Source organism: Panthera pardus, unplaced genomic scaffold (assembly GCF_024362965.1).
Source record: "Panthera pardus isolate Hobbes unplaced genomic scaffold, ASM2436296v1 HiC_scaffold_6, whole genome shotgun sequence".
Taxonomy (NCBI): domain Eukaryota; kingdom Metazoa; phylum Chordata; class Mammalia; order Carnivora; family Felidae; genus Panthera; species Panthera pardus.
In genome coordinates this window covers 17,487,202-17,513,190 of record NW_026526991.1, presented here as the reverse complement: position 1 = coordinate 17,513,190, position 25,989 = coordinate 17,487,202, and the positions used below count along the sequence as shown (strand labels likewise).

Here is a 25,989-nt window from a genome sequence, read left to right as displayed (position 1 = left end):
CGGTCAGGAGTGTGGGCATGGCTTAGATGGGTCTCGTGCTTCAGGATCTCCCACAGGCCGCCATGAAGATGGCGGTTAGGGTGGGGTCTCATCAGAAGGCCCGACTGGGGAAGGATCTGCTTCCAAGCTCATGTGGTTGCAGGCAGGGTTTGGTTCCTTGCAGGCTCTCGGACACAAGGCCTCAGTTCCTTCTGTCTGTGGGCTGGAGCTGCCCTCAGTACTTTGCCATCTGTGCGTCTATATTGGACAGACCACAATATGACAATTTGCTTCATCAAAGGTGAGAGAGTGATGGCAAAATGGAAGTAATATCTTATGTAACATAGCCACAGAAGTGATGTCTCCTCACTGTCACCAAAGCGAGATGCTAAGCCAGCCCATGTTCAGGAGGGAAGGGAGATCACACAGGGCTGTAAATACCAGGATTTGGGGGTCATCGAGGGGGGGTCACCTTGCAGTCTGTCTACCACAGAGGCAAGAGGGGCCCCGGGTGGGAGAGGAGGGAAAAGCTGAGCAGTGTGAACAGCATGTACAGGTGCACAGAGGTGCAAGGGACCAGGTGCTGTTGAGGAGGTGCCCTTTTTGATGGGTGTGACTGACCAGAAGTCACAGTGCAGTGGTTGGAGGTGAGAATGGACCAGGAGCAAGGATGCACGGGCCCTGGCACTGGCACCACTCTACCTGATGATGACTGACAGTAAGTCCCTTGCTCTCGCCTTCCATTTCCTCTGCTGCCTGAGACAAGAGCAGGAGTTTTCACCTGGGTGCCAGGGAGCTGGGGTGCCACAGAGGAATCTCAGGGGCTCCTGGTCAGGATGGGGGATTAGGGAAGGAAGCATTGCGCCCTTCCCCACCAGAGCAGCTCTGTTTCAATCTCGGAGACGGGCTTTTCTGCCCAGGGCTCTCTTTTAATGGAAGCTTCCATGACTTAACCAGGTTGCCTTAATGCCTAGCTGCTCTTGGAGGGTCCTCCTGTGCTGGTCCCAGGTGGCTCTGTTAAGGGTTCGTGTGGGCTTGCTTCAAAACCAGAGAACCTTCGATCCTGAGTCAGTCAATTACATTGAGTGGCATGGTTTTTTTTCCGTACAGAATTAGCAGTAGGAGGGGCTCGAGTTGAGGCTGTACTGGGGTTGCTGGGAGGTGGGCCACTGAATTGTTAGGAAATCCAGGGTCTAAGCTTGTGATCAGAACTGTCTGTTTCATTCATTTGTCCACTCAGTCGCCGATGTGTTTGTTCGTTCAACGTGCCGTCAGGCACATAGTGTTCAGTGTCATCGTGGGGCCATCTCAGGTTCACCCTCAATGTGTTTCGTTAATGCTGAGCATCTGGGATAGGAAACTCCAATCCTGGCCACGTTAGAGAGGCAGGTAATAATTCAGGTTCTACTTGCCTTGTGCCTCACTGTCTAGAGGAGGGCAGGGAAACTGTTCCTTTGCTATCACTACATCAGGGTCATTGTCCCTTCCTTTTAAGGGACCCAGTGAAAAGGAGTATCTGTGGGAGAATGGGGACTAAAGATTAGTAGGGTAAGGAGGCCTTGACCCCTAGGAGAGGGAAATATATTTTTGTAATAGGGTTTCCACTTGTTAGACTTATGGGTTAAATTCCACTAATCTGGAATGACCCAGAAAAAAATCGTTTGCTCACTTTCTGGACAGGTGGTACCCACCTCTCACTTGTCCTCTTTCCCTCTCACTTCCTGCCTTCCTCTTCGCATATATACTTCATAATGTTTATTTATTTTGAGAGAGAGAGAGAGAGAGAGAGAGAGAGAGTGCACAGGTGGGCAGGGGAGGGGCAGAGAGAGAAGGAGAGAGAGAATCCCCAGCAGGGGCTGGATCCCACGACCCGTGAGATCATGACTCGAGCCGAGATCGAGAGTCGGTCGCTTAACCGACTGAGCCCCCCAGGTGCCCCATTCCTCTCTGTATATTTTTAACTTTTATCCATGATGCTATTCTTTATAGGACTCAGAGTGACAGCTGGTTTGGGAACTAACTGCCTAGTCCTAGTTTGGGAACTAACTGCCACTAACCAGCTGTGGGACCTTGGACAGGTTGCCCAGCCACCTGGAGCTCAGGTGTGGAGGAGGGGGTTGGGACCCATGAACTCAAAGCCCCTCATGACCAGGCCTGGAAGGCTGGATTCTATGTGACTGCTGTGTCCGGAAGCATTAAAATTCATTGTCTTCCCTGGAGCCAACTCTCGCTCCATTAAACAGCTTGTCCCTGAGGCAGATGGTGTTGGCAAGGGGCCTGTCCTCAAGAACAACAGGTTGGGGGCCCGGCAGGCTCACAGAGGAAGTCTCTGGGGAACCCCAGCCTCCCTGCTGCTCTCTGGGCGGGGGGTCCAGGGCCCTCTCAGCCTGCTGGGCGGGAAAGGAGCCCTGCCCCAGGGAGGAGGGGTTCCTGAGACAGGGATGGGGGGGGGAGCACTTCCAAAGGCTGACTTGGGATCCTAGGCAGGGCTGGCTCCACTCACCGGGGTCCCAGAGGTGCAGGGTGTGGAGGACCTTCCTGGGATGAGCTTTGGAGGGACAAGGAAGATGTCCCAGAAAAGAGGAGTCCTGGCAATAGCATCAATGCTTATTTTTCTTCTGTGCAAATTAGCTAAGCATATATCACCGATAATACCCCGGAGAGCATGGCGCCCCATTTTACAGAGGGGAAACTGAGACTCACAGACCTCAAGGAACCTGTTCCACGAGGGTGCTGGAGCTAAGATTAGAAGCACATGTTCCTGGGGCGCCTGGGTGGCTCAGTCCGTTGAGCGTCCGACTTCAGCTCAGGTCACGATCTCACGGTTCGTGAGTTCGAGCCCCGCGTCAAGCTCTGGGCTGATGGCTCAGAGCCTGGAGCCTGCTTCGGATTCTGTGTCTCCCTCTCTCTCTGCCCCTCCCCCATTCATGCTCTGTCTCTCTCTGTCTCAAAAATAAATAAACATTAAAAAAAAAATTTAATAAAAAAAAAAAAAGAAGCACATGTTCCTTTCCAAAGCCCCTCTCTTCCGTGGCCCCCAGCTGAGAGGTCGAAAGAGGGCCAGAGGGGAGGGCTCTCCATGGTTCTGGAGCTTAGGTGTTGGGGGGGTTACTTTCCTAGGGCTACCAGAACAAATTACCACAAACTGGGTGGCCTGTCACAACAGAAATGTATTCTGTCACACTTCTGGAGTCTAGAAGTCTGAAATCAAGGGTAGATTCCTTCTGGAGGCTCCGGGGGAAAATCTTTTCCATGCCTCTTTCCTGGCTTCTGCCAACTGCTGGCAATCCTTATAGACACATCTCTCCAATCTCTGCCTCTGTCTTCACATGACATTCTCCCTGTGTGTTCTGTCTTCACATTGTGTCCCTCTCTGCATTCCTGTGTCCAAATTTTCCTCTTATAAGGATGCCAGTCATGGGATTAGGACCTACCCTACTCCTGTATGACCCGATCTTAACTTCATTACGTTCGCAAAGACCTCTGTCCAAATAAGGTCACATTCATAGGTACCCAGCAGTGAGGACTTGGACATATCTTTTTAGGGGAGCACAAGCTAGCCCCCAGTAGGGGAGACAGCTGTGAGGCAGGAATAGGCAGAGAGGGGGTAGGGTACATGCACAACTCGGACCCCTGAGGTTGGAGTGGCCGGCTTGTGGAGGGCCCGTGGCCCTGCCACGGACTTTGAACTCAGTCCTGGACTAGGAATGGAGGGAGGGGTTGGCTCTCGAAGCATCTGAAGCGGGGATGTGGGTGTCAGGCTGGCACTGCGAGCTCTGGGAGGAGGATGCGTAGGGCAGGGACAAGAGGGGCTCTGGGCGCCACAATGGGCCTTACCTAACAGCCCTGCGGCGAGCCGGGCCGAGCCCAGGCGCTGGCAGACGGGTGAGAGGCAGGGGAGAATGGAGAGGGATGTAGGTAGCTGAGTAGGCAGAGCTCGCCCTTGAAGGGAGGGCAGAGGGGAGAGAACATTCGCTGAGTGAATCGGGGGAGTCCGTAGAGAGAAAGGGAGCACTTCCCCTAGAAGCACCAGTGAGCACGGGGAGGAAAGTCCATGAGGTCTCTCCGCCCCAGGCCCTTGGGGTTTGTCTCCCAGAGAATGTAGGAACTGGACTGCTTAATCTCGCAGCTTCCTCCTGCCTCTAACATTGCAGGTTTCCTGGGATTCCAGGAGCGCAGGCTGTGGCAGTCCCAGAGGGCTTCCCGGGGGAGGTGGCGTTGGCTCGGGGCAGGACAGCAGGGAGCGGTGGGAGGGCCTGTGCACCGGCCCAGGGTTGCTCCGCATGCGGTTCCTTCTGCAGCTGGGAAAGGACCTGCTTTGACGAGCCCACGAGCCTCCCCGGATAGCGGTGGCTCCTGCCCTCCTGTCACGGGGATGTGCAATTACTGTCCCTCATCAATATTTTAGTCTCTGCTTTCACAGAGCAGCTCCCTCCGCCTTTCTGTCTTTCTCAGCAGCTTCAGGGAATAAAGGGAAGACCTGACACGTCCCAGCTGGTGGGCCTGCCAGAGCCGGGCCGCAGGGGCTCCCGGAGCCTTGGCGTCTGATGGCGTGGCTTCTGGAAACAAAGCACCCAGTCCCTCCACCTGCAGATTGGGAGCTGTCATGCCTGTCCCCTCTCTGCCTCCCACCCCCCTCCCGAAGTATGTGAAATTAATTCCGTTGTGCTGTCAACCTTTCTTTACCCAGAAACTCTTCGTGCCAAGGCCTCAGGCGCCAGGAGCATCTCTAATAGAGACTTTTCAAAAAATTTTCCATGTCGTTGCCCGAGGTGGGGGTGGGGCGGTGGGTGCAATGAGGGAAGGCGGTGCAAAGGTACAGACTTGCAGTTAAAAACCAACTCAGTCCTGAGGATGTCGTGCCCAGCATGCTGACTGTAGTTAATAATACGGGTGCTAAGGGACCTTAGAAAGGTGCTAAGAGGGCAGATCGCACAAGTTCTCATCACAAAAAAAAGAACTTGTAGCTTTTGAGGGACGTTAACTAATCGCGGCGATCATTTCACTCTATCTACAGATACTGAGTCGTTATGTCGTGCAGCGGAAACTAATGTAATATTATATGTCCGTTATATCTCAATTAAAAAAATAGAGAAAGTAGTTTTTTATTTTAATTTTTTTTAATGTTTATTTATTTTTGAGAGAGGGAGAGACGGAGTGCAAGCAGGGGAGGGGCAGAGAGACAGAGGGTGACCCAGAATCCAAAGCAGGCCCCAGGCTCTGGGCTGTCAGCACAGAGTCCCATACGGGGCTCGAACCCACAGATGGTGAGATCACGACCTGAGCCAACGTCGGAAGTCAGATGCTTAACCGACTGAGCCGCCCAGGCACCCCAGGAGAAACTATTTTTTTTTAATGGTTTTAAGCTTCTGTGTGGGGTGACTGCTTCCTAAGCAGGAGAGTCACATACTCAGCATAAAGAAACCGTGCCATTAGATTCTTCGTCCGGTGTCAGTGCGGAACCCTCATCTCCTGCGAGTGGACAGTATGTGGCTGAGGGCAGGGCTTATATCACACAAGTTTGGGTTCCCTGCTGGGAGGGGTGGGGTGGGGGTGGGTGGGTATGTGGTTCTGTGGTTCCTCAGGGTCAAGCAGGAGGGTGGGGGTGGGGAAGCACTCCCTGCTTCTGGAACATGGTGGCTACTCTCTCTTCTAGCACCCTCGGCCTTGGACACCTCTGTAGGCATCTTCCTCTCAGCTGTGAACTCACAGATAGGAACATTGTCTTGGCTTAGAGAGGTGGCTTTTTCGTAGACACTTAAGGGATGTGAGGGAGTGAGCCATGTGAAGTCCTGGGGGGATACCAAGGATAAAGGCCCAGAGGTGGGAATGAGCTTGCCATGTTAGAGGAATGGTATGGCTAGAGTGGGATGGGAGAGGCAGGCAGGGGGTAGATCAAGCAGAGTCTTCAAGGTCAAGGTTTAATTGGTTACAATCTAGGTTAGCGGTGATCTGGATGCTCATCAAAGGCCTTTAGAAAACTGAACTACTCTTGAAAAAAGAGGGCAGTTGTATTCACGTCATTCTACTCAGCATTCTACATTTATCCACGGTTCATACACAGAAAGGTATAGCTGTTAGAATTAGTCTTAGGAATTCAACATGGCGGAGAAACAGTTGCGCCACTGGTGGGACTTATTGTGCCCGTAAACAAGGATCAGCACCAAGAATGCATCTTGAAATCGGGGTAGGTTGGGGTGGCTCAGCAGGCTAAATACCTGTTACTTTTGGTGCTTTACAGTTGGGTAGCAGGAAAGTCACCAGGACTCGCATTTAGAAGAAGGTAAGGTTTTCGTTCCAGTTTGGCCCCGTACCAACTGATCTTGGATGAGTCATTTGTCCTCTCCAAGCTTAGTATCTGCAGCTGGTGTCCTTGTGGTGCTACTCCGTAATGCAGAAGAAAACCTTTTATAAACAGTCACCACTATCTGAAAGGAAGGCATCGATCCTGCATTATAACCCGTCTGTTAGACCTTCTATTCAGGGGCTACAATTTATACATCCTGTGTCTTTTGGACTTGAAGAATGCCGGGGTATTAGGAGGTGCTCTTTGAATTTGTTGTGAACTGAAATCTGCTGTGATCAGCGGTGTTCCTTGGGGGACAGAGCCTGGAATGGAAGTGTCCCGTAACTTGGAACAAGACCCCTAGAATGGGAGCTCAGACACTCTGTGGGGCTGTGTGGCTTTGAACAGATCACTTAACTTCTCTGTGGGCCTTTCCCCCAACTATGAGATGGGTAAGATAACTTTACCAACCTCACCTGGTACTTGTGAGGTATAATTCTGATTGCTGTCACTGGTTCCCCAAATAGCAGTGGCTTATAAAAGACGGAAGTTCGTCTCTCACAACAGTCCTGCCATGGGCTGCTGTGGTAGTTCCATGGTGTCAGAGGCCGAGATTCCTTCCATGTTGGTGCTCTGTAGTCGACCTTACCTGTGTGGTCCAAGATGGCTCTCCGCCATATCGCTGGTCCTCCAGGGCTGGCTTGTCCTGGAAGTTGACACGGTGCTCCTGCTCGTGTGCTATTGGCTGGAACTGGGTCACGTGACCTACTCTCCGCCAGGGAACGTAAGAACTGTAGTCTTCATTGTAGATTATTGTAGATGCCCGAGTGCCCGACTCCGTTTCTAATCCCGTGTAAGAAAGTGAGATCACATTTTGGGGGGGGACAAGTCACGTCCCCGCCACAGCCCAATAAAAGATGTTTCTGGACCTTGAAATGGAAATGATTCATGGGTCATGGGCAGCTTGAATTGGACATGATTTTACTCTGCTGGAATCTTATAGAAACAGTTTCCCGAATTTTCTGTTTTCTTGTGATTGTCATTGAATGCTTGCTCAGCGACAGCCATTGTGTTTCTTCACGTGCACAAGTTCCGGTGAATCTCCTCAGCAGCCTTATGAGGTATGCCCCATCTTAAGGCCCATTTTTGAGCTGGGGAGACTGAGGCTTAGGTCAGAGGAAAGATCTGAACTCAGATCTGTGGGACCGCAGAGCACGTACTCTCACTATTGCATTCTGCTCAGTCTTTGGTTCTTCTGTCCCCTCCCGGCTCTCGGCTCTCGAGGCCTCATTTCCAGGAAGTCTGTTGATGGGGGGGGGGGATGGCCCTGGGCTCTTCCTGACAGTCTGCTGTGGTGTCATCTGTACAGAATAGAATCTATGGGCAGCAACGGGCTTTGAAAGTTGGCCCAGGGGTGACTCGAGAGGGTCACCTGCCCGGGAAGGTGTAGAGTGTAGGTGTAGAGTGGCAGGACCAGGGGCCCTGGCTTCAGGTGGATGGATGTCATTTGGAAATAACAAATCAGCATGGGATTCAGGCTCTGAGTGCCTTAGGGTCACATGAGTGCTGGGGGAAAATGAGGCCGTCTTCCCTTTGCTCCGTGGTCACTCTGATAAGAGGCAACACAGGGCCCAACCAGGGCCACGCAGAGTCTTCTCTGGTCTATCTGGGTCTGCCCATCTCTGGCCCTTTCTGGATCAGAGCAGAACTTGAAAAGTCTCCTCTGGCTTCGGTGACTGTGCTTTCCTATTATTTTGGAAATTGGTCAGGTTTAGTGGGTTCAGAATTCAGATACATTTGCATATTTCTGAATGATATCAAATTAATTACCCAGTGAAAGGTTATTGTATATCCTGGTTTAGTTGCAGAATTTCAGAGCTCAAGGGCACTTTGGGCATTACTGAGTCCAGCCTTTGTCTCACAGAGGAAGATGCCGGAAGACCAGAGAGGTTGCCTGGCCTACCCAGGGTCACACAGCTAAGTTGTATCAAGGCCCCATCTTTGGACATCCTACTTGAGCATGAGGAGGGACACTGCTTTGTGAATTCTCACACCTCCGACAGGCAAGAGAAGTGTTAGTGTGCGACAATTGAGCATTTGTCGGCTTTCTGGCGCCTTCTTGAAACACAGAATGGGCTGGAGAGGCATTTCCAGCTCTCTACTCTAGATTTGCTTGACATTTTGGTGCCTTCGTTTCCCCGTCTGTAAAATGGCCACGGTAGTCATACAACACACCTTGGAGAGGGTGCCTGTGAGGTTTAAATGAGTTGATAGCATCTAATTTGTTTAGACCACGTCCAGCATGAAGTAAACACTCAAAGTGTTAGCTGCTGTTTCTTCCATTCTAACCCTTTTCACACTCCCTCGTGGGACTCTGTGCTCCTTAAAAAACCGTAGAGGTCCTTGTCTTTCTCCTGCGTTTGCACTTCCTGAATCACATCACAAGCTTAAGACCTGTTTGCCTTGATTATCTCCACTGCTTTTTGACGTGTATTATTCAATGATAATATTCTCTTCTTCCGCAAGTTGGATTCCAGCTTGTTCTAGCTACCCAGAGCTTGACTTTCGCCATGATTAATCGGCACCGTAGAAACCCAGCTGTGTTAGGCTCGGTGTGGCCTGGTGAGAGTGGTGTTCTGGATCTGGTGGGACCTCTGTGGATGTTGGTTCTTGGTGGGTTTTAGCACATATAAGGGGCTCTCCGATGGCTGTTGGGTTGTGGGTCAGGAAGGACACAGTGTGGGCTCTTTAGGGTTTGGGGACGTACCGGGGGCTGGCGGACGTACCTCGTAGAGTGGTCTCTCATCAGGTCCTGGTTACCTGCTGCATGAGGGGTTCAGAGGGCCGCTACTGAGGTGAGAGGGTAGAGGAGGTTCTCAGAACAGTCATCCGAGACCCTATACGTGGAGACACTGAGGCAGCATTGAGGACGAGGCTGGCTCAGACAGGAAGGAGATCCCGCCTTCCAGGGATGCTGTCCGGCCGGACCGGATCTCCCTGCAGCCTCCCCTCCTTTCTGCAGTTCCGCTGAGCAGCAGACCCCAACGCAGGGTGGGCCTGGGCCTGGCTCCCCTGGGGACCTCCTCTGTGTGTCCTTCTGGTTCAGGGGACACAGTGTTTCCCTTTGCAGATGGGCCCATCTGGGGCATTACGTTCTAGCATCCAAATGCTCAGGCTTGGATCCTAGCCCAGCAGCTGTGTGGCTCCCCATCTGGTGCCTGGAGCCACGTGTGAAATAAACATACCTTGAAGGAATGAACGAACCGTGTGTTGCCTTGGGCAAGTCACTGAATCTCTCAGTGCCTCAGTTTCTTACCTGCACCATAGAGATGATAGTACTCACTTCATAGTGTTGTGGAGAGGATTCAGCGAGGTGGTGTTTCTGAAGCCTGAATCATGGTGTCCCCGTAGATGGCGGGTGTGCAAAGGATTTAGCTGCTCTTTTTATGATGGTGTTTCTGTCACCCCTGACTGCTCAAGGCTTTTGGAGCCTAGTCCCTCTCCACGTTAAGCGCCGTCAAATTCTACCCACTTTCTCCCCAAGTCTGCCTAAGGATGGGATTGTGCACGATGGGAACCCGTGATCCTTTTGCCAAGGTATTTCGACCCCTCCCCGCAACAAAATGTCTTTCACCCCTGGGGGTGGGGGGCTCTGATGGTGGGGACTTGAGGCTTCCCAGTGGCAAATAGCGTCAGTACTTAGAACCAGCTGCGGATATGCATCTAACCCCCACCCTGCAAGGGACTCCAGAGACTGCCCTGTACGGCCCCTGTCTTTTTTTTTTAGGACTTTAGTAAATTGCCTACTGTGTGCTGTGTGGGGCTCAGAATGCCTCTGCCCCAGTAGCAGGACTCCCTGGCGCCAGCCCTGGAGGGGGTCTGCGGGCAGCAGGGACTGGGTCGGGGGGAGGGCAGAGGGAAAGTGTGAGCACACCAGGGCCCAGGGGGATGGCTAATTAGGGCACTCCGCAGTTGGTCATTTGGTGTTCTTCCCGGCAGTCCCTTGAGATTGGGCGGGTCCCCAGATCATCTCTGGGATATGAAGGAGCTCAGCATGCCATTCTCTCCTTGAGCAGCTATGGCTGCTGGGGAGAGATTGGGAATGGTCGCCCAGGAGTTGGGACAGAAACGTCCAGACCCGTGTAGACCGAGTTTCTCAGAAGAGCGGGATGGGCAGCGTGGGAACCACATCCCCGTTCCGTGCATCTGTCTTCTTTTGGCTTCTCCGTCTAGGGCCTGTCAACATTCCAGATCCTCTGCCCTGCCCTGCCCCACCCCAGCCTGGTGGCACGTCCAGTTGGCATGACTGCAGCACGGAAGGAACAGGACTTGGAAGCCGTTCGCTGGTTCTGGGACCTTCCTGTGGGCGTTAATGTCATGACTCTGAGCCTGAATGTCGCTGCCGTAATGGGAATCTAGAATGTTCTCACAGACAGGTCTTGAGGCTTCATGGTCCCCATCGATTACTTCTCCTAAGCACTGTCTTATGCTCCATAGAAGTCATTATTGTCGCTTGTGTGAAATTCTCCTTTCTTTTTTCCTTTTAAGTTGCATTGAGGGGAGTCAGTCTACAGAGTGAAAGCTGCAATTAAAGGAAATTATTTTAGATTCCCAGAGAAGTTATTGTGCCCTTTACCGCTTCGCCAAATTGCTGGGGAAGCAGCAATTTCTCCTTCCCCCATCCCCACATCCCGCAGAGGAGAGACCCTCGTGACCCGGAGCCTGTGGTATGGGCTTGTGGGGGGCTTGTGGGACTGGACACAGGGGGGTTCTTCTCAACACAAATAGCATTTTTTCCCCTCTATTTGTAGCAAAAGGACTGCTTTGGAAGGCAGCTAACCTCACCACTGGGCTACCGATGCTGCAAAGGGACAGCTTTGAACCCATGAGTGTGGCCTTTATATAATTCAGTGCTCAGAATGTTTGAACTAATAGGCCTTTAGAGATTCTAAAATAACCTCCCCCCCGTTTCAGACTCAGATGATTATTCAGGATCTTAGAACTGTCAAGAGGGGTCCCGTGGGCTGATCAGGGTACCAGCAAAACATACCTGCCATCTGTCCTTAGTGTGGCCACATCAGACATCGCCAGTGGACCCCAGCACCTTTCTCTGTGCTGAACCAGAATGGAGCCTTGGAATCCTTGCCCCGCAGTGCCCAAGCCTGAGAAACCCTGTGCCTTTCTTTGCAATTACAGAAACTGAGACCCCAAGTCTTACGAGTCCAGCTCAAGGAGGCTCTTCTTCTTAGGTGGGCTAACCCGTGCATGCACATACACACGTACACACACACACACCCATGCTCTCACACACAGACACATGTGTTCCTGTGTGTATATGAACTTCCCTCTCCATACCTTTATTTTTTATTTTTTAAAGTTTATTTGTTTTTGAGGGAGCGCGAAAGACAGGGTGCGAGCAGGAGGAGGGGCAGAGAGAGAGGGAGACACAGAATCCAAAGCAGGCTCCAGGCTCCGAGCTGTCAGCCCAGAGCCCGACGCGGGGCTCGAACCCGTGAACCGTGAGATCGTGACCTGAGCCGAAGTCAGACGCTTAACTAACGTAGCCACCCAGGTGCCCCATCTCCCTATACCTTTAAATCTGAGGTTTTCCATCGGTACCTATTCACCAGAGGCAAATTTGCTGACGCGTCTAAAGAATAAAGTGTGCTATCACACTGAGAAAATGCTGCAGCCATTCAAGCTAGCCACATTCAAGCTGCAGGAACCTTTGGGAAATTGAGCCACATGGGTCAGACTGGCTATGTCACATGGAACAGGGAAAACGTATCCATGATTGAGGGTGGTTGACAAGTCGGGACATTTTTAGGTAGGCAGGGAAATGCAATTCCAGAATACCTTTGATTCAATCAGATCTGGCAGAAAATCCAGTCCTTTCTTAGAAGGCAGAGAAAGGTTTGTTTTCAGCAATTAGCTTCTCTTTGGATAGAATGATGTTCCCTGGGTGTGCAGGGGACACCCGTGTCACTGCCACTCCTTCCCTGCTTCCTCTCCCCTTTCCTCATGTTCTTCAACACCCAGGTCCCTCCTGCAGGAAACCCCCCCCCTCTGCTGAGTGCCCACGACCCTTCTATTCTAGTTCGACTCCTGTTGAAATATACTGTGTAATGTTGTGGCTTTCTGTTCCTAGTGAGACATTCCCAAGCTCTCCTCGGGCACCAGCTCCCTTGCAAATCTCTTGGCTCGCTCCTGGAGGTGTTGAGTGGGGTTCCTGGTCCGTGGTGGGGCCTCACTGCGAGCCACGTGGAAGGTTTAGAGGCTTCCCAGGGCAGGTGGCCATGGGAAAGGCCCAGGATACGGAGGGTTGGGCTGGGTGCCCAGGCTGCTGTTCAGGACGGGGGTCTCCTTGCCTTCTGCCTTGTGGATGCTTTGGTGCTTTGACCAGGGGGAGCCAGGCTCTCTGTCGCTGCCGTGTGCTACTGCTCCACTAACTGTTGCCACGGGACAGCGAGAGGGACCGCGCTTCTGGGGTTCTCTCTCCCTCTATACGTGCATCAGCCCATCTGTCCATCCCCTTGGCTCTCAGCCCTGCTGCAGGATGGGGGCAGAGGAGACTGGAATGGCAAGCCGGGCCAATTTGAATTGAATTTTGCTGGCTACACCTTCACTGATGAGCTGAAAGCCAGCAACCATGCACGGAGCTAGGACGGGGCGACAGTGGCTCGTGGCTGACTACCTAGTCGCTTCCCAGGACTTCAAATGTCATCTTGACATTTTACAAATGTTGCCGTGGTGGGAATTGCTGATGGGACCTTCCCTAGAGATGCAAGGACAGCAGCAAATGGTCATACTTTGCTGTTACTTACCGTGCGTTTCACATTTATTAACTCGCTTAAGGCTGAAGGCAGCATGAGCTCCGTTTTATAAAGAAACGAAATCTCAGAGAGGTTAAGTAACTTGTCCAAGGTCACACAGGAAGTAAGGAGCGGAGCTGGGAGTCCATCCTGGGCGATGTGGTTTTATCGTTTTTGCTCTTAACCGGTACTCTATACCGCCTTTCTACTTATAAAATAAAAGTGGAAACCTACCCTTGGAGATCTTTAAAATGGAAGTAGGTCATAATCTCTTTTAGGGCAGTGCTGTGTTAAATATGTAGCTACATTTATTATTTCCTTACTGAGTACTTACAAGTGTACCACTCGCTCTTTTAAGTGCTCTTAGAAAGCACTTAATCCCCACAACAGCCCTGAGAAGTAAGCGTTACTGTTATCCCCGTACAGATGAAGGAACTGTGGCAAGGAGAGGTTTAGTAACCAGTCCGTGGTCACAGAGCCAGGATGTGACAGAGCTGGCACTGGAACCCGCCAGCCCGATTCCGTATTCTACACACAGCAGTAAAACTGCTAGTTCGTGAAACTGAACAAGACAAGCTTGTCTGCTTGGTTATTCTGGGGGAAGAAATAGCCAGGGGATAGAGACCCTCCTGGAGTCACCTTATTAGATAGCAGAGCTCAGTTCACGAGACTCCTCAGATTGTCAGAATGTTTTATATTCTGAATGGAGGAAAATGCGAATACCACCTGTTGAATTCACTGAAAGGAACAGTCATCAGGGTTGGTGGACAGGATACTCACAGGCTGATCTCCTTTACATTCTCAGTTACCTTGAAAACTTAGAGGAGAGCCCAGAGGGCGCCTGATTCGATTTTGTAATCTTCCTGACACGTAGCTCCGTAGCGGAGCCCAGCGCAGGGCGTTGGGGGCACAGCAAACTTGCTGGATTGATTGGAAATTGAAATCGTACGCCTGGGAGAAGAAGATAATGGAATGGGGACTTTATCCGTGTGCCTGCCCCAGCCCGGGGGCCCCGGGGCGTGGAAGGTGATGGGGCGCAGGCATCACTGGGGTGGCATCATCAAAACACGCTGTGCCAGGAGCCCCCACGGCCTGGCTTGCTTCTTCCGAGGTCCAGTGCTCGGTGCTGGACTCTTGACTCGGCTTCATGATCTCGTTGTACAGTTGGCGGAAAGGACAAGATTGCGAAAGAAGCCCTCTTTGCAGTCGGAGCCCTTGGCCATCTGAGCAGCCCGGCTCCACGTTCTGCCAGATTGCTAAACTCAAACGGTTAACGGACTATCTGACAGCCCACAAAACCGACACACCCTGTGTTTGCTCTCCCCGGTGGCGTCAGGGGAGTTTGAAATGAGCATCTGTGAGCGAGGCTGTGATCCAGCCCTTTTGTGAGGCTGTGAATTCAATCAGTGGCTCCCTCCCCTCCCCCCACCTGGCTGCTTTCCACACCTCCCCCCCCCCCCTCGTCCCCCCCCCCCCAATAAAGGGTTAAGTTTCACAAGAGTCCGGCTGAGGTACCCCTTTCTCTCCTTCACCCACGCCTGGTGTATTCCTCTCCCCATCACCGGCTTTGTTGTTCTTGTAGTCTACGAGAAAGTTGACTCATTTTTAACATTTAACAAGCCTTCTCCCTCCCACCAGTAGGTGTGTGAGCAGCTGGGGATTTTTTACCATCTGTGAACCCTCCACACTCCCAGCAAAGGCTCCTCCTGCTTTTGCAGCGCTGTGCAGCCACCCCAAAACCACGTGCCTTCTCTGTGTCCCGTCCACCTTCTCTCACAGGAGGAATTGAGCTGGCTGGCGATGGGCGTGGGATGACCTCATGGAGAAGCCCACTCCTTTCCTTCCTTCCAGAAAAACGGGCCAGGCAGTTCGTGTTAGGGATAGAGACGTGAGGACGCAAGTCCTATCCCTTAAGGAGGTCACGAATTTGGGCGGAAAGGCAACAATATGGAGGTTACTGATTGCTGCTGTGTGATGAGTGCCCAGGCGTTGCGCCTTGCCAGAACGATCTTTTTAGCTTTTTTTAAAGTTTATTTATTTATTTGAGAGAGACAGAGTGTGCGGGGGAGGGACAGAGAGAGAGAGATAGAGAGAGAGAGAGAGAGAGAGAGAGAGAGAGAATCTTAAGCAGGCTCCGCACTGTCAGTGCCGAGCCCAACGTGGCTCACAGACCGTGAGATCGTGACCTGAGCTGAAATCAAGAATCAGATGCTTAACCGACTGAGCCACCCAGGTGCCCATTTACCAGAATGATCTAATCTCGTCCTGTGAACACCCTGTGAGCTTGAGACGTTTTCTTCTCCTCGTTTGAGAGACGAGAAAACGGCAGGGAGGAAAGGTAGGTAGACCAAGGTCAGGCAGCTCATGGGTGGCAGACTTGGTAGTCTGTCTCCAGAGGACAAACGACATTATTTATGGAGCGCCTACTCTGTTCCACGTAGCAAGTGCTTGCACATGTACTGCCTTTCAGTCTCCGGGAAATGCTCTCAGGATGGTTTTTTCCGGAGGTCATGGCTCGCTGAGGGTAACGTGGTAGGAAGTGACAGCTTGAGACTGATAGCAACGTTTGTCTGATTCTAGAACTTGGGGCTTCTGACCCCCCCCCCCCCCCCCATCCCCGGGCTGTATCATCTCTCGTCACAGCAGTGCAAGATTTCCCGTGAGACCCCGCCACTTGTTAGACTAAGCGGGGCAGCTGTGAAAATGACTCCAGGACCACGGGCATAAAGTGGAACGCGCCCAGGGTGCCTGGCTTCCGTGTTCCCCCTAAATGGACTCCGTCAACAAGCATCTTCTGAGCACGTGCTATGTGCCAGGCACTGTCATCACAGTGAGCAGGAGAGGGGGACCCAAGGGCTTGATGCTCTGAGGGAAGGGGCCTATACTCTCGGGAAAACCACGCAGGATCGTGGGGTAAAGGGATGCTGGAGAAAGCCTCCCTCAGGCGGGGACACTTGAACTGCAACCTGACTGAAATGGGGGCGAAGTAGGTCATGGCTGAGGCGACTGAGAAGGCAAAGAAAGTTCCAGAAGCAGGAACAGCTTGACAGTTGGAAGGAACGGAAGGCCCTGGATGTGTCGTAAGATCTGTGAGTCGTTCTGTGTGGCCAGAAGGGGGCATTCCGTGGGCTGGGGCGGGGTGGGGTGCCGTCCATATACCTTCCTGTCTGAGACACTGAGCCACGTGGTGGAGTCTGCCGTGTGAGCAGCAGGGCTGGGGCCCCTCCTTCATCAGAAGGCCCCCTCGTCCTTCCCTCCTTTAGCGGTGCTCAATCATTATTTATTGAAGTATCCCTTGGCCTCTTGCCTAGAGAGTGGAGAGACTCAACATCTGAAATAAAAAGGTTGGCTTCTTCATCATTCATTCTGGTCACCTCTAAGCCAAAGAGCCGTGATTTGTAATCACAGGGTGGATGGCACGCACGGCTAGGTTGTGTGTGTGTGTGTGTGTGTGTTTCAATAACACAAGTGTGAAAACAGTCATCTCTTAGACTTGTTCCCTCCCAAGCACATCCACAAGCACCAGATTTGCAAAGCCATGAGCAGCTGACATTTCCTAAGTGCTCTGTGTGTGCGCCTTAGAGGTTGAGCGCTGTGTTTGCATGGCCCAGTTAGCGCACCTGAGAACAGTGTGAGCCCGATACGGGTTTTGTTCCCACTTGACAGCTGTGGAAGCCAAGGTCCGGAAGGGGAAATGTAAAGAGCGCGAGGTCACGCGGTGGGGAGAAGAGGGGCCGGGGTCTCTGCCACAGCAGCCCTTTGCGGGCGGCCAGGGGCAGGTATGGTGAGGCCCGTTTTACAGAGGGGGAAGCCCGAGGCTCCGAGGGGAGACTGTGGAGACAGTTGGCTCTGGAATCTGGGCGTTCTGGTTCTGGCTGATGGTCTGTGCACGAGCAGCGGGGAAGGCGGTAGATCGGTGCACTGTGTCCCTTGCCCTGACTTGTTCGAGGACTCAAAGTCAAGGGCCTCCTGGAAGCCAAAAAGGGGCACCAGGCAGCCTTACCTGGGGAGCAGGAGATGGCGGCGGTCCCTGTGGCCACACCCCTCCGGGCGTTTCCAAAGCCCTTGCAAGGGCTGTGTCTGGTTTGTCCCCCGCTCCTCATTGCTCCCAGGCCCTTTAATGCACCCCAGATCCCCCCAAGTCACCCGGGATGCTTTTCAAAGGACAGCCTTTTGGGACTTGAGATAGGCTTATTCAGGCAGGATCTTGACTGGGAGGTCCTGGAATCTGCCTCCATCTCACCCGAGGTGGTCGTGAGGGGTGGTGATGTTGGAGAGCCACCCATCTAGGCCTCAGTACGGAGACCCCGAGAAGGGTGGACACGGCCGCGGATTGACTCTGAGGTTCCAGGCATGATGCTTAAACAAAGGGCCATGGTTACGTTGGCCAGGGCAGAGGTTATTACCATCAGGCCCAGACATTTTGGGAACATGCTAGAAATAGCTCACTGGCTGAGTGTTTCTGTTTTGCATCAGTGTGATTAGGTGTGTCTGGGGCTGCAGCCTAAACTTTTTTTTTTTTCTTTTCGGGGGAGTGGGTGGGTATCTTTTAAAAAACACTGTGGTAAAATGCCCATAACCTAAAATTTACCATTTTAACCATTTTAGGTGTCGAGTTAGGTGGCGGTAAGTACGTTGTTGTTACATCTAGAGGACTCAGAGGGAGATGGCCCTGGGCCTATGTTAGGCGCTTAATACCTGCTTTCAGGTGACAGAGGACTTGTGGGGATTATTGGGGTGATAGGTAAATTATTACACATTGGGTAGGCGTCCCCGCTCCTGACTTCCTTATGAACAAACTAACTTCAGTCTGAGATGCTGGTCAAGGAGAGGCTGGTGAGCTATGTTTAACGCTCAGTTTCTATTTCTGAGCCAGGCAGGATGATGAGTTCATTGTCTCGTCAGTGCCAAGGGCAACTTCCCCTGCCTCCCCTAGTTACCCCAGCAGAATAGAGGATACCTCTGTGAAACATCCAAGTTTCCCTCCTATGTGGGTGCTGGTAAGAGGCTACTCGCGGCCGTGACTGGGACTAAACTTTTCAAATGCTGCCGTCTCAAGGCCGATCTGGTTAAGCACCAAACAAATGGGCCTTTTTCTATTTAAGAGGAGGGTTTGTTTGTTTTTTTTTTTTACTGTGTGTCAACAAAAGATCTGCAGACAATCCTGTTATACATTTCGCACTGCTGACTTCATAAGCGTAAGAGTGCTTACGACCCATTTGCATTTTTTCGTGCGTTTGTGTTTACTTCTGTGGTTACCATGCTCTGAGGAGGCCACCAAATCTGGCCTGTTCAGTGTTGGAACACACTGCCAGTGGAATTTTGGTGAGCCTCAGGGCCGTGGAGAGGAGAGCACTGGATCGGCCGGCGGGCTGAGAGTTACAGAAGTATTGAATTTTGCAGCTGGAAGGGATCTTCTATAGAGTTAAACCCCCTAATTCAAGAGGGGCATATTGAGGCCCAGAAAGGGGGAGTGTCTGCAAGGTCACCCCCTCTCCCCCCGCCCCCGTGAGGAACTCAGCCCAACACTGGCTTCCTGGTCTCCAGCCCACAGACTTTCCACTGCATCAGACCTTCCTTGTCCTTGAACTCTGGCTTCTGTCGACTGGATGGAGTGCAGTATTAGAAGCCTAAAGATAAGTTTTCCTGAGTCAAGGGGTCTTTCCAAATGCATGTGTGTATTTTGTGCCTGCTCTGTGTTTCTGCTCCTGTATTTGGGTGGAATGAAACTTTGCTTCTGAGCAGACCTTCCTATTTGAGTTTCTTTCCTCAGATCTTTATCTTCCTGATTGCATTTCGGAACCCCCTGCCTCTGTTCTGATGAGAGCGCTGGGTCCATTGGCCCTCTCGCCGGGATGCCAGCACGGCTGGTTGAACGTGGACGATTGAGTCATCAGCTTTCTGGCGTGGCCTCTCCTCTCCTCTCCCAGAATCCTGAAGTCCCGTCTGATACTCCCTGTCCTTTCCGTCTGGGAAGGAATTTGGATGTAAGCAGAGCTCTTGGTGATAGCCATTCTAGAAGAGGCAATGGGGAGCTGGCTATTATTGAGAGATAGACCAGACCTCGACCTCTCACATTCCCGAGCAAAACCTAGGAAGGTTCTGGGTTCATAGGACTTGCAATTGTCCCAGCTACAAGGGCAGATCAATTAATTGAGTACCATATGTTTATTGAGGACTTACTCCTCAGAATAGGAGGTACAAGAAGGAGTTTAACTCGGCCTCTGAGTTGGTGCCTGTGTGCCCCGTAAGGGGCTTAATTACGTGCCTCTGTTTCCTCGTTGTCCTTAAAGAAGCCGAGAAAGATGCGAAAGAAGAATCGGGGTCACTGCTGGCCCGTGAAGCTCGGCGAGGGCGACATCTGTTGTGGTCACTGCAGTGCGGTGTGGACGCAAGACTGAATTGAGTCTCGGTGACCTGGGTCTGGAGTCTCTGCTCTGCCACTTGGCTCCGTGCCCCTGGACAAGTCACTTATGTCCCTGGGCCGCCATTTGCTCATCAATGGAATGGAGATGCAATGATTCATCTTGTGACCATGCCCGCGCCACGTACCCTCTCTGACTTCGGATTTCTCACCTTTACAATGAGGGGCAAGTGGGGATGTGCGTGGAGGGCTGTCGGAACCGCCAGACAGCTAAACATTATTATCATGCCCGTGGCAGGAATAGGCTATTTTACTGCTTTATCTCGAGTGAATTAAAAGAATTTTTTTTGGTGTTTATTTATTTTTGAGAGGGAGAAGAGCACAGGTGGGGGAGGGGCAGAGAGAGAAGGAGACACAGAATCCGAAGCAGGCTCCAGGCTCCAGCTGTCAGCGCAGAGCCTGATGCGGGACTTGAACTCAGGAACCGCGAAATCGTGACCTGAGCCCAAATCGGATGCTTAACCAACTGAGCCACCCAGGCGCCCTTCAAATGAATTTTTACGAGCCTAAATATGTTCTAGTGTGGGTAACTTCCAACGGCCTGTGGGTGGATGTGTCCCCTGGGCTGTGCCCTTCAGATCCCCAGCCCTGATCCGGTGCTTGAATAGCTCTGTAGGCCAAACATCCCTGGAGATAAAAGCTAAGTGTTTAAGGACCCCATTGCTGTACCCAGCTGACCAGAAGTGAGGCTTTGGATCACCTGCTGATTCTGAATGGTCTCGCTTACCGCATTCTCACCAGCATTGATAATCGAGAGGGACCTAGGAGCCATTATTTGCAATTCAAGCTCACAGACGGTGGTCACCTAAGATCAGCCCTGAGTCCCCAGTCCTTTATTTTTGATGGACATTTAAAGAATAAGGCCTGAACTTTGAATAAAACCATTTGCCTTTTGCTTTCGAGGCCCTGCAGTTACTTCATTAGGGGATCGGAGCCAGAAATCATTTGTGACTTCTCCCCCATGCATTAGAAGTTTGGCGGATGAAGTATCTTTTGTGGTTTCTGTTAACAAGCAGGAAGATTCCAGGCTTAAGCCAGAGTATAAAAGAAAATTGAAAGTAAAGACTGGTTTTTGGGTTTGACTAACGTTTCTAGCATCCTTCAGCCACAGGAGAGCCAAAACGTTTGACTGTATGCACAGGCTGGTATAGTAAAGTTCAGGATGTTAGAAAAGGGGGTTAGTTAGGTCAATGAGGTGGGACCTTACTTAACACTGCCTGACTCTCAATTTCTTACTTTCAGTTTTATTTATGTATCTTTCAAGAATTATTTTAATTCCAGTGTCGTTAACACGCAGTGTTGGATTCCTTTCAGGTGTATGACATAGCGGTTCATTAGTTCCGTATATTCCCCAGTGCTCATCAAGATGAGTGTACTTTTAATCCCCTTTGCCTGTTTCATCCATCCCCACACCCACCCACCCTTCAGTTGGAGTGTTAAACCTTCTTGCCCCATAGACATGTAGGTTTGGGATAAGTTAAGAGAAGCCCGCGTGGATATTCAGTATGTCATGCCATCAGAGAATGGCAGACCCAATATGTAACCGAGCCTTCCACGTCTACAGTGGGGCTGCAGGTGTGCCCCACAGGGATCGTCCTGGCAGCCTAGAGAACCTAATTCCTTTTCCCCTGTACTTGTCTCTTCTGCTTCTATGATGTAGCTGGCCCCTGGAACGAGGAAGATTTTTTATCAAGAAATGGGTGCACAGGGACGCCCGAGTGGCTCAGTCGGTTGAGCATCCGACTCTGGTTCAGGTCATGATCTCACCGCTCGTGAGTTCAAGCCCCGCATCGGGCTTGCTGCTGTCGGCACAGAGCCTGCTTCGGATCATTTTGTCCCACCCCCCCCGCCCCCCTTTCTGCCCCTCCCGTGCGCATGCTCTCTCTCTGAAAAATAAAGAAACAACAAAAAGAGAAAGAAAGAAGAAATGGGTGCTCAGCCCTCTGATGCTCCCCTATGTCACTTGGAAGGAAGTGAGATTTTCGCATCTCTTATGGTGACATGCTTGCGTGAACAACTCAGAATTTTAGGTTCCAACATACCGGTGAATAAGCGAGTGAAGCCTTGAGTGTTGACATTGACTGAGATCAGAAGCGAGTGAAAGGCAAAGGTTGCCTCCCCTGCTGTTTCTGGCCACCCCAGTTCTGTTCTGACTCTTCTCTCCGGCAAGCCCTCACCCTTGACTTTGGACACCCAGGAAGGATTTCTCTATCAGCCTTTTCTGGGTCCAACCTTTTACAAACTGACATCCTCACCCTTCTGGACCTTGGGCCCTGATCCCAGGGATGTTGACCTTCTTTACCTTCTGCTGGAGGAATAACCTCAAACTTGCTCAGTTGGCAGATCATCTGGAAGTCATGGTGATATATTAATATTTTTCGCATTAATACTGTTGATATCTATACATGCATATCAATCTATATATGATTCAAACATAACAGAGTTAACTGTTTAACAAGGTTTTATGGGAGAAGAAAATTAGAAAATTCTACCCTGTTTTAGATGTTGTGGCTTTTCAAAATTTGAGGAAGCTGGTTATTATTTAAGTGGCAAAACATTGGAAAGTTACTAGGAACCATTGATCTAAAGGAACACTGGGTTTCCAGACTCAGCAAGATCTAGGGCAGTTATTTGGAGGAGGGTTGGGTCTTAGGACAGAGGGTCTTTCTTTTTTTCTTTAAAAAAAATTTTTTTTTAACATTTATTCATTTTTGAGAGACAGAGCACGAGCAGGGGAGGAGCAGAGAGAGAGGGAGACGACAGGATCCGAAGCAGGCTCTAGGCTCTGAGCTGTCAACACAGAGCCTGATATGGGGTTCGAACCTATGAACTATGAGATGGTGACCTGAACCAAAGTTGGTCGCTTAACTGACTAAGCCACCCAGGCATGCCTCCCCCCACCTTAAAAAAATCGTTTTTAAATGTTTGACAGAGGGTCTTTCTTGAAACTGCTGAAGACCCATCACCCCCGGTCTGCCCTGACACCCACAGGGTGTGGTGGCTTCCACTGCCGTTCAGGGCACCGGGGCCAGTGTCCCTGGAGCTGTGATGCATGGCTTGCGCACGGAGCTGGCTCCGGGGTCTTGTTATCCCAGAGCTGTCTGCCTGCACCCCAGTGAGCCCTCGCTCCCGGTTCACCCTCAGAGGGAACAGGGCGTTTGATGCTGCCCCGCTTTGCCATTTGGACTTGGAGATATTTGTTTTGGCTTGGAAAACAAAGTATCAAACTTGCAGGAGACTGAGAGAGCAGAGAGAGGGAGGAAATAAAGAGGGAGAAAGAAGGAAAGAAAACGTGCAGGGGGCTGAGCTTGAAGTGGAGGTCTGGGGACGGGGGCCAGCGGACCCGTGAAGGGAGTCGGGGATGCTCCTCACGTCACCCATCCTGGTCACCTCCTGTTCTATCAAGTGGAGGAGGCTGCCGCTGTGAGATGCATTGGGATTTCAGGGAACTTACAAACCATGCGGGTACCTTCCCTTGTGATTCTCATCAGGGAAGTTACAAACTTACAAACCACGTGGTACCTTCTCTTGCTCTTCTCCTCTTACCGGTGAGAAGCCTGAGACACAGGGGAGCGAAGACACTGTTGCGGAAGGTCACTGGCTGGTTACTGGAGAAGCTGGGATTAGAAGCAGGAGCTCTACCGCCCTTGGAGTTTACCCTTAGCCACTTTGCTCTACGAAGTCCCTGTTGTTGCTGCTGCAGCTGCTGCTGCTGTGTGTGTGTGTGTGTGTGTGTGTGTGTGTGTTTGAACAGTTTTAAGTTTACTTATTTTGAGACAGACAGAGAGCGTGCATGCGTGCGTGCACACATAAGTGGGGGAGGGGCAGAGAACGAGGGAGAGAGAAAACCCCAAGCAGGCTCTGCACTGTCAGCACAGAGCCCAGTGCCGAACCATGAGATCGTGCCCCAAGCCGAAATCAAGAGTCTGATGCTGAACCGACTGAGCCACCTGGTCGCCCGTTTGAACACTTCCATGTCAATGTTTTGACCTAGCTGAGTCGGACAGGTGTGTTTGACTCAGCTCCATTACTTTTTCCTAAGTAATTTCAACCCCCATTTCCATCTTTTCACATTATTAACTCTTACTAGGGGATGGGCCCAGCGTTGTGAAACGCTGCTGCTTTCTGTGTGTTTCACGTCTGCTCTGCTCCCCTCCTCTCCTATATCAGGTAGATCTCTACTGATAACACTCAGAGATAATAAACATTTACCTGCTCCATCAGTCTGCAGAATCTCTCAGGTGCTATCTGTGTGACTCTGGCAAATAACCTGTTTGAATTTGTTTCTGTAAAATAGAAATGATAACACTTAACGTTTCAGGATGGTCCCAAGGAAGGGGAGGTTAAATAACATTTCCCCGAGTGCCCTGCATTCAGCATGGCATATCGTAGGAACGCCACATACGTTCTGCTTAGTTTTGTCCCCCTCTTCTCTGGGTCACCCACGCGGTTGGTGGCAGCAAGCTCAGAACCAGAGCCCTTCCTGATACGCCTGGCCTCTTCTCGTCAGATCCTCCTGTAGCTCTAGACATTTGCAAACACCCTCTTACTGTTTTACGCATTTTAATTTGCTTGCGTAAATAGGTCCTGCCTGGCTGACTTTGAGAAGAATTTTAATATCCACACTCACGCTGGGCGCGTATGCTGCCCCCCAAGAGGCCAACCTTCCTGTTCATCGTAGCAACAAGGATATTGTGCACAGCTTTCTTACTTTTTGGAGAAAGGTGGGATTCTGTCTCTCCATGTTGTCACAAAGCTTTATCCACCTATCTGTCTATTAAAGGAAAAGAGAAGTCGCCAAATGCTAAATATTTCCCTAGGGAAAATCACCCCAGTAGCTTTGGGCCTCTTGCACCCTCCCCCACCCCCCGCCGGGTTCATTGCCTTCTCGCTGCAGGTCTTTAGAGAGACTGTGGAGTGAGGTTCAGTCTTGCATCTTGGACTCACTAGAAGGGATGGAGGGAGGGAGGGAGATGGGGAGCGTGGGCACGTTTAATAGGCCACAGCTGCAGTGGTCTTTCCTTCTGACCACATTTCAAGAAGAATAACATTTGAAGCAGAGCATGGCTGCCCCCAGAGCCTTTTCTACCCCTGCCCCCCGCCCCCCGCCCCCCGCCTCCCGCCTCCCTCCACCCACTTTCGGATCTTCTCCAGCGCCTGCTTTTCTCCGCCCCACCCCTACACCACTTCTTGGTAACAGCAACTTAAGTTATACTTCAAGCAGCTCAGAGTCCTGAGACCTCCAAGCATGAAGCACGCTCACTGTGTTCTTCGTCAAAGATCAGTCTTCATCGTTGGGAGAAATCCAACTCTTTGTTTAGAACTTTCCTGGCTTTCAGGAGCATCTGTAACATTTAGAGTTGATCTGGATCCGGCATTACGTTGATGTCATCATTGTTAAGTAAGAAAGATGATAAACAGCGTGGAAGAACGCGTTTTCGTGTTTATACGTTGTCGTTTATACGTATATATATTTATGTGGCTGAGATTCCGATCCTCATAATATTTTGAAATCGGCTGCTTTTACTTAAACCCCTTCTCCGTATCTTCATGTTATTACTTTTAATAACAGTATCATTTCTGAGTAGTTAATACACTGTGATTTATTAACGATGTACCTTAAGTGAACTATGATTTATGAAATGATTGCTCTAGTCATGGGCATTTTTCAGTTGTTACAATTTCTGGCCATCGGAGGGGAAACATTATGGTAAGCATCTTGGTGCGTAACTTCTTTAGCTTCTGTCGGTGTCATTTCCCGAGAGGGAAATCGCTGGAGTCGAAGGCTATAAACATCTTCATGGCTCCAGTGACATAGTACGTGTGGGGATATTTTAAAAATTAGTATTAGCATCTTGTGCCAGAAAAATGTCAGGAGAACACAATACACATGAACAAGTTAAAAAGATAATTCCCATCCTTAACCCATGTAGACATATGAAAATGAAACTACGGGTTTGGGTAGCATGTGTTTTGTTGTGGGGGATAATCTCTTTCTAGCCGTCTCTTGCTTCTGGAGGAGAGGTACACACGCCGTCTGTTCAACAACCCCCTTTCGGCAGCCCGCAGCTGCCTCACGCTCGTCTTGAGCAAATGCAGATTGGTTAGACCTCCACCGTAAGTCACCAACTCCCCTCGCCGATCTGTGAAATCATCTCGTGTCCACAGATGAATGTGTACGTATCATGTCTGTAACAGTGAGATTTCCAGGTGGAATAGAAGAGACTTTTGCAATGCTGTCTTGGGGAACGGTTAGAAAGAGAAGGTATTACCAGACATCAGGAGTGGTACCTAATTCTGGCTTACTAAGCCCTTACGAAGGCCTGACGTGGATTACTTTATTTTGTCCTCACAACATTCCTACTAAGTAGGTACATTGTTAGCCCCATTTTACAGAGAGGTGACCGAGGCCGAGAGGTTGGAATACATTGTCAGGGTCATACAGGACCTGAGCCCGTGTGTATTCGTTTCCTAGGGCAGCCTTAACG

The 25,989-nt window shown here is 51.0% G+C and overlaps 1 protein-coding gene and 1 long non-coding RNA gene across 4 annotated transcripts in view; one reads left to right on the top strand and one right to left on the bottom strand.

Annotated features, from left to right (window-relative positions):
- The window catches only part of CHST11 (carbohydrate sulfotransferase 11), a 265,222-nt gene that overhangs the window by 84,983 nt on the left and 154,250 nt on the right, over window positions 1-25,989 (top strand). The gene's annotated exons all lie outside the window — the stretch shown is intronic.
- LOC109265442 (uncharacterized) lies at window positions 5,887-7,153 on the bottom strand. The gene is made up of 2 exons (XR_002079192.2): window positions 6,742-7,153; window positions 5,887-6,407 (listed from the first exon to the last, which is right to left on the bottom strand). It is a non-coding gene; the product is annotated as an uncharacterized LOC109265442 (long non-coding RNA).